Below are 6,489 nucleotides of genomic sequence, written 5' to 3'. Positions count from 1 at the left end.
AATTTTCCCGGCAGGCAGACAAAGAGTACTCTGAATTTTTTCGTAGGAGTGTTCTCTGTGACCCAGGAACCCTTAACCTTTACCACTCCATGTTCAGCTGCAATTTTGCCACGCTAGCTATTCTGGACGTACGTGTTTGTAATATGTGTGTAACAAAAGCCAACGAAAAAAGCCTACGCTTTGTGAGATAAGTGCGACCTAGCGTGGTACGAACCCAGCATGTTTTAACCACCTTTAATAATACACCAATAATTGCAAGTGCGCCAACATGTTTCATATGTAGATTACTTAATCCACAATTTTGGCCATCTCCTTTGATTTATTTTTTGTAGAGCTTTAGTTAACTTTGATGAGTTAGAGTTTCGATATTAAATATGTTTTATCTTCACTAATTATTTTTGGATACAGCTGTATATAATGAATCCTTGCATTTGACTTTTTATTTTTCTCTTGCGCAATCTTTTGCATTTTTTCTGTTTTATGTTCTACAAAAACAACATACTTCATACTTTTTTTTATATGCATGTAAAGTTATGCTTGATTTTCAAAGGAATTTAGGAGCACCTTTCATGCAGCTAAAGCACTTCTTTAGACCTTCTTGTAGAGCCTCAAGATCCACAATTCTTGTTCCTGTGGGAATACTTCGCTGAGCATTTTGAAAGTCCCGAAGCGTATAGATGAGATGGCATCTTTCATTCACTCACAAACTTCGCGTGACAGTAGGTCTGTTGTTACAAGTGAAAACCAAATACGCAAACAAACTGAAAAAAAAAAGAAACTTACTTGACACTTCGTGTTGTTCGCTTCCAAAGCACTTCATTTTCCTCTTCCTGCTTCTCGTCGTAATTCAATTTTCGCTTTGCGGAATAAATCCCCCTTAGCAGACCTGTTGCATGGCGTTTTCTTTCTTTCGTTTTCAAAAGTTAACTGGAAGAAGAAAAGCGACCCGATGAGTCGCGGGTTTCAACATTGCCCGAGGACGTATATATGGCTGGGTTTTCTTCCTCCCTCGTGCATTCAGCCGGAGTTGTATCATAGACAACCTTGTGAAAATCCCGGCTAATCCTTAACATACGCTTAGCACTACATTCCGTCCACTATCGTCTTGTTTACGTTTTTCAGAGCTGAAATCTGGTGACAAGCTACTAATAAAACCCTTAGACACATATTCAGGGATCAAGTTCTTACAATTTCAAAACTTCAGTGGCGAAGGGAACGTGTTTTTTTCCCATTTAACAAGCGAGCGGCGCAGAACATAGCGAAAGCACATCGCGGTCGCCATTTTATTTACTTTTTTCGCGAGGGATTCGTGGGTTTTAAAACTACCGCGCGAGGAATTTTTAGGGCCCAGTCTGCCCGCGCCAAAAAACTATTTCGAGCCGCCTTAAGGAGCATGAGCGAGACATCCGACTTGCCCGTACCCAGACCCCCGCTGTTTCAGAGCACGCTCGCAACACCGGACAGCACGTCCACCACCATTACTCCTACTTACACCCGCGGCGGCAAGGCTGGTGGCTGCGATATTTTTAAATTAACTATTCCTAAACTATAAGGGTCTTAAGTTCATAGAATATATTTATAAAGGAATGTAACATCTGCTAAAACACGTGAGCGCTGGGATATGAGAGGGTATACAGTACGAATTGATCACAATTTAAAAAACAAACAAATAGTGATATCAGTAACTGAGTGTCTCTAGTCTCCAAATTCAAGAAATAAAATATTTTTTTCACTAAGCTTTAGGACGTGCAATGTACTGCAGTTATCGTTGTCTTATTTGTTTGTTTGTTTGTTTGTTTGTTTGTTTGTTTTTTCAGTTAGAAATAGCTCTTGGTGAGGGAGACACGACAGACGTACGCAAGAGAGGTACAAAAGGGTTCGCGTTTCGCCAGCTTGGTAATACATATTTAAAAAAAGGTGTTTTCAAAAAAGCTCTAGAGTACTACCAACTACATTTTAGCATTGCTCTGGAATCTGGCAACAAAGTTGAAGAAGGAATAGGCTATAGCAACCTTGGTAATGCTTTTTACTCTCTTGGCCAATTCGAAAAAGCACTAAAGTACCACAAACTGCACTTGAGCAATTGCAAGGAAAACGAAAACAGAGCTGGACAGGGAAGTGCATATGGTAACCTTGTCGTTACCTGTTACTCTCTTTGTCAGTTTGATGAAGCATTAAAGTACCTCCAATTGCAACTCAGTATTGCCAGAGAAGTTGGAGACAGTCATGGTGAAGGAAAGGCTTGTGGTAACCTTGGTCTTGTCTACGACTCCGTTGCTCAGTACGAGGCAGCCCTAGAGTACCATAAGATGTGTCTTAGCGTCAGCAAACAAGTCGGAGACAAGGCTGGAGAAGGAAAGGCCTGTGGCAACCTTGGGGTCGCTTATTACTCTATCGGTGATTTTAAAGAAGCCGTAAAGTACCATCAGCTAGATCTTAGTGTTGCTAGAGAACTTGGAGATAAGATTGGAGAAGGAAAGGTATGTAACGACCTCGGCATAGCTTATTACTCTCTCGGGGAATACGACAAAGCCACGGAATACCTCAGGTTGCAGTTGAGTATTGCCAAAGAGGTTGGAGACAAATATGCGGAAGGGCGTGCATACGCCAATTTTGGCCTTGTGCATCACTCTCTAGGTGATTTCCAAAAAGCACTAGAGTGCAACAAGCTGTATTTTACCATTGCGAAAGAAAGTGGAAACCGAACCGAAGAAGGCAAGGTGTACGCCAACATTGGTATTGCTTATTGCTGTCTTGGGGATTTCAACAATGCCTTAGCGTGCCTCGAGAGACATTTGAATATTGCCAGAGAGGTAGGTGACAAAGCTGGGGAAGGAGATGCATATACCATTCTATATTTATGGGAACCTCGGTAATTTTCAAGCGGCCGAAGATTATCACTTCCGGCATCTCAGAATTACACAAGAAACTGGAGACAAAGCTGGAGAGGGAAAAGCATACGCAGGCTTTGCCCAAGCTTTCGATTCACTCGGTGATTTCGAAGAAGCTTTAAATTACATCTAGTTGCATCTTGATATTACAAAAGAGACAGGAAACAAATATGGTGAAGGAAAAGCTCATAGTAACATGGGGTTTGTGTATTACTCTTTAGGTAAATTCGAAAAAGCAAAAGAGTGCCAACAGATGTCCCTTGACATTGCCAGAAAGATTGGAAACAGAGCTGGAGAAGGGGATGCTATTGGAAACCTCGGTCTTGCTTATCATTCACTTGGCGATTATAAACAAGCTCTTGAACTCCACAACCAACATCTTGAAATTACGCGTGAGGTTGGAGATATATCTGGAGAAAGCTTAGCGTGTAACAATCTTGGTTTGGCTTACTACAGTCTGGCGGACTTACGGAAAGCAGAAGAATTTTTGGAAGCGAGTGTCACTTTGCAAGATAAAATCCGCGATGGTCTTCATAGGAAGGATGATTGGAAAATTAGTGTCCGTGATTATCATGACAATATTTATACCGCCTTATGGAAGGTTCAGCTGGAACTCGATAAGACTGTTGAAGCTCTTTTTACTGCTGAAAGGGGACGTGGACAAGCCCTAATGGATCTAATGGAGTCGCAGTATGGCTTACAAATACCTCAATCGGAGTCAAATAAGCAGATGGAGTAAATCACTGACTTTTCAAATCAGGCTTCCTCTCAAACCATATTTGTAACAGTTGACAAAGACGCTGTTAATTTCTGGGTACTTAACAGAGGAAAGCAATTTGATTTTGTCCAAAAGAAAATTGCAACAGATTTAAAAGGTTTGGTGGAAGAAGCTTACCAGACAATTGGTGTCAAGAAACCAGTTAAGTGTGACGATCGTTCGCTGGATGAATCATCAGTGCAAAGAGAGCTTGATCAGAGACCTGAAGGAGATGGTTCTTCACCAAATGAGAACGCCCAAGACGCTTTAAAAGTACTGTACAGTGAAGTAATCGGCCCGATTTCAGATATTATCAAAGATGGCCAAGTTACTATTGTTCCTGATGGTCTTTTGTACTATGTTCCTTTTGCCGCACTCAAGGATGAAGGTTGCAGGTATATTTCTGAAACGTTCAGTGTTCGACTTGTACCCTCACTGACTAGTCTGAGACTGATGGTAGAGTGTCCAGAAGAGTACCATTGTACGACTGGTGCATTGCTGGTTGGAGATCCATGGGTGGAAAGTGTACGTGTCAAAGGAAAAAGAGTCCAGCAGCTCCCGTCTGCCAGAGAGGAAGTTGAAATGATTGGGAAGATTCTGAAGAGTGAGCCTCTCATTGGAAAAGAAGCAACAAAAGCTGAAGTCCTAAGCAGACTCGACTCGGTTACCTTGGTGCACATTGCAGCTCATGGTAGTGCGAAAAACGGTGAAATTGTTTTGTCTCCTAACCCCACCTCGTCCAAAAGACCCAAGGAGGCAGACTTTCTTTTGAAAATGAAGGATGTGTTGAATGCAAAGTTGCGAGCGAAGCTTGTCGTCTTAAGTTGCTGTCATAGCGGCCGAGGAGAAATAAAAGCTGAAGGTGTGGTTGGTATTGCACGTGCGTTTCTGGGAGTTGGTGCTCGTTCTGTTTTAGTTTCTCTGTGGGCGATTGATGACAAAACCACTCTTGAGTTTATGAGATATTTCTACCAGCATCTGATGGACGGAAACTGTACAAGTAAGTCAGTAAACAAGGCCATGAAATGCATGAGAGAATCTGACGACTTCAATGAGGTGAGGAACTGGGCACCATTTGTACTGATTGGCGATGACGTTACAATGAACTTTGCTGAAACCAGGTGAGGACTGAGATAACTTCTAATGGACCACCTCGAAGGTACAATTCTGGGCAACACTGTTCAGACCGTTGCCTTAATCTCCAAATAGTTGTCCTTGTTGTTTCCGGCGTTTTCTTCGTCTACAAGCAATCATCGCAATGAAAGTAACAATATTAAATGAGGGGAGGGGGAAGAGGAAACGAAATTATTTATGCTCGAAGATAGTGTCAACGTTGCTTAAAATGCTTACGATAGGTAGAAAAAGTCCTTTTCTCTCAACAGCTTTTTTCCGGGATTGTAGCTACCTTATTATTTTAGAAAACAAGCTCCACGATCGGTTGTTCTAGAAATTTTTCTCTTTCATTTTTTTCTAGCAACCTATTAGCCATGTAACTTTGTAAAGACTCCTGGAGTTAGGTAAGTTATATTGTTTTACTTTTCACTTGCTCTTAATGCTTTTAATAAAGTCCCACGCTGTTTCAACTCACCCAGAAATTTCGAAGCTACCAAAGTCCGGTGTGCATCGTGGAGATAAAATGTCCATTAAAATTATTATACAGCGTAAGCTATAGATATCACAGAAAACGGCCTCCAGTGACTGTAGAAGCTTTCATGTCATTTTTGTATGTTCTCAGTTCAAGAAGAATTTGTTACGGCTGTGTTTTGCGAGGACTTCCGGTCAATCCTCTTTCACTGTTCTCTTTGTGTAGGTCTCAAGCAAAGGAACGTCACGAAAGAACGCCAAGACATTCTCATCCATCCTCATCTCTGACTCTGTTGGAGGAACTAACTTCCTTATCAAAATGCAGGATCACGATTTTTGATAGACTGTATTCTACTTATTTGATTTAATTCGTGAGTTTAGTTATGTTTTATCACATACGTGGCAAAATTACTGAATGCTGATTGGCTGAGACAGGACATTTTTCTTTTCACGAGGGCACTTTTTGTAATCAAGTGGGCATAGTTACTTGATGCTGATTGGCTGAGCGCGCCTACATTAAGTTGGTTTCCCGCTTCAAACGGATTTTGAAAAGGAATTTTAGAAACGCATCGCTTCTGAGTTTGATCTAAACGCGATTATTTCATTTTAACGTGAAAGAAAATCGCCACATACAGCAAAGTGCACTCTTTTGGTGGAAAAGTTTGAGAGGGGACGGCTGGATAGAGTTACAGAACTTCATGGCTGCCGAACTGAAAGTTAATTTCTTAGTTTTGCTTCGAGTCGCCTTATTAGTAGTACAGGTCACCTTATCGACGTAAAATGCTGCGTAAAGTTTCCTGGTACGTTACGTTTTCGCGGTGGAAAGGAGAGTTTCGGATTCAAGAAGTTATTAGAGCTCATTTGCTTACTTGTTTACGTCTTTCAAAGATCGATGAAGTAGTTTCATGCGGTTGCAAGCCTCGCAAAACAGGTGAATAAAATCAGATTGCTTAAAGTTTTATTTCAAAAGAAATTACTTCGAGTAAATTGAACTTGCTGTGTTTTGCTTGCTATTATAGTAGGCTTTTCCCGTTCTACTGCAAGCCCGCTCTTTAACATTGAAAGTTTTACTTTGTACAGAATTGTGCCCTTTAGGGGATAAAAGAGTAATCGCAAGTCCCCCCGGCAATTAAAGATCAATTTCACTTGTATTTTTGAAAGTCTTTTTACGCTTGAAATTAATCCTTAATTTCCCTCGGGCCTATACGATTACATATACTTATCAGCTAATTGAAGATTGTAGGAATGACTATAGCC

The 6,489-nt window shown here is 41.1% G+C and overlaps 1 pseudogene; it reads left to right on the top strand.

Moving 5' to 3' along the window:
* The first annotated feature begins 1,751 nt into the window (after positions 1–1,751).
* Positions 1,752–6,187, top strand: LOC149111726 (uncharacterized; annotated as a pseudogene).
* Positions 6,188–6,489: the final 302 nt, after the last annotated feature.

The sequence above is a fragment of the Orbicella faveolata genome, unplaced genomic scaffold (genome assembly GCF_042242905.1).
Source record: "Orbicella faveolata isolate gen_17 unplaced genomic scaffold, um_ofav_v1 contig_2, whole genome shotgun sequence".
In the NCBI taxonomy this organism is placed as follows: domain Eukaryota; kingdom Metazoa; phylum Cnidaria; class Anthozoa; order Scleractinia; family Merulinidae; genus Orbicella; species Orbicella faveolata.
This window is presented reverse-complemented; position numbering and strand designations above follow the sequence as displayed.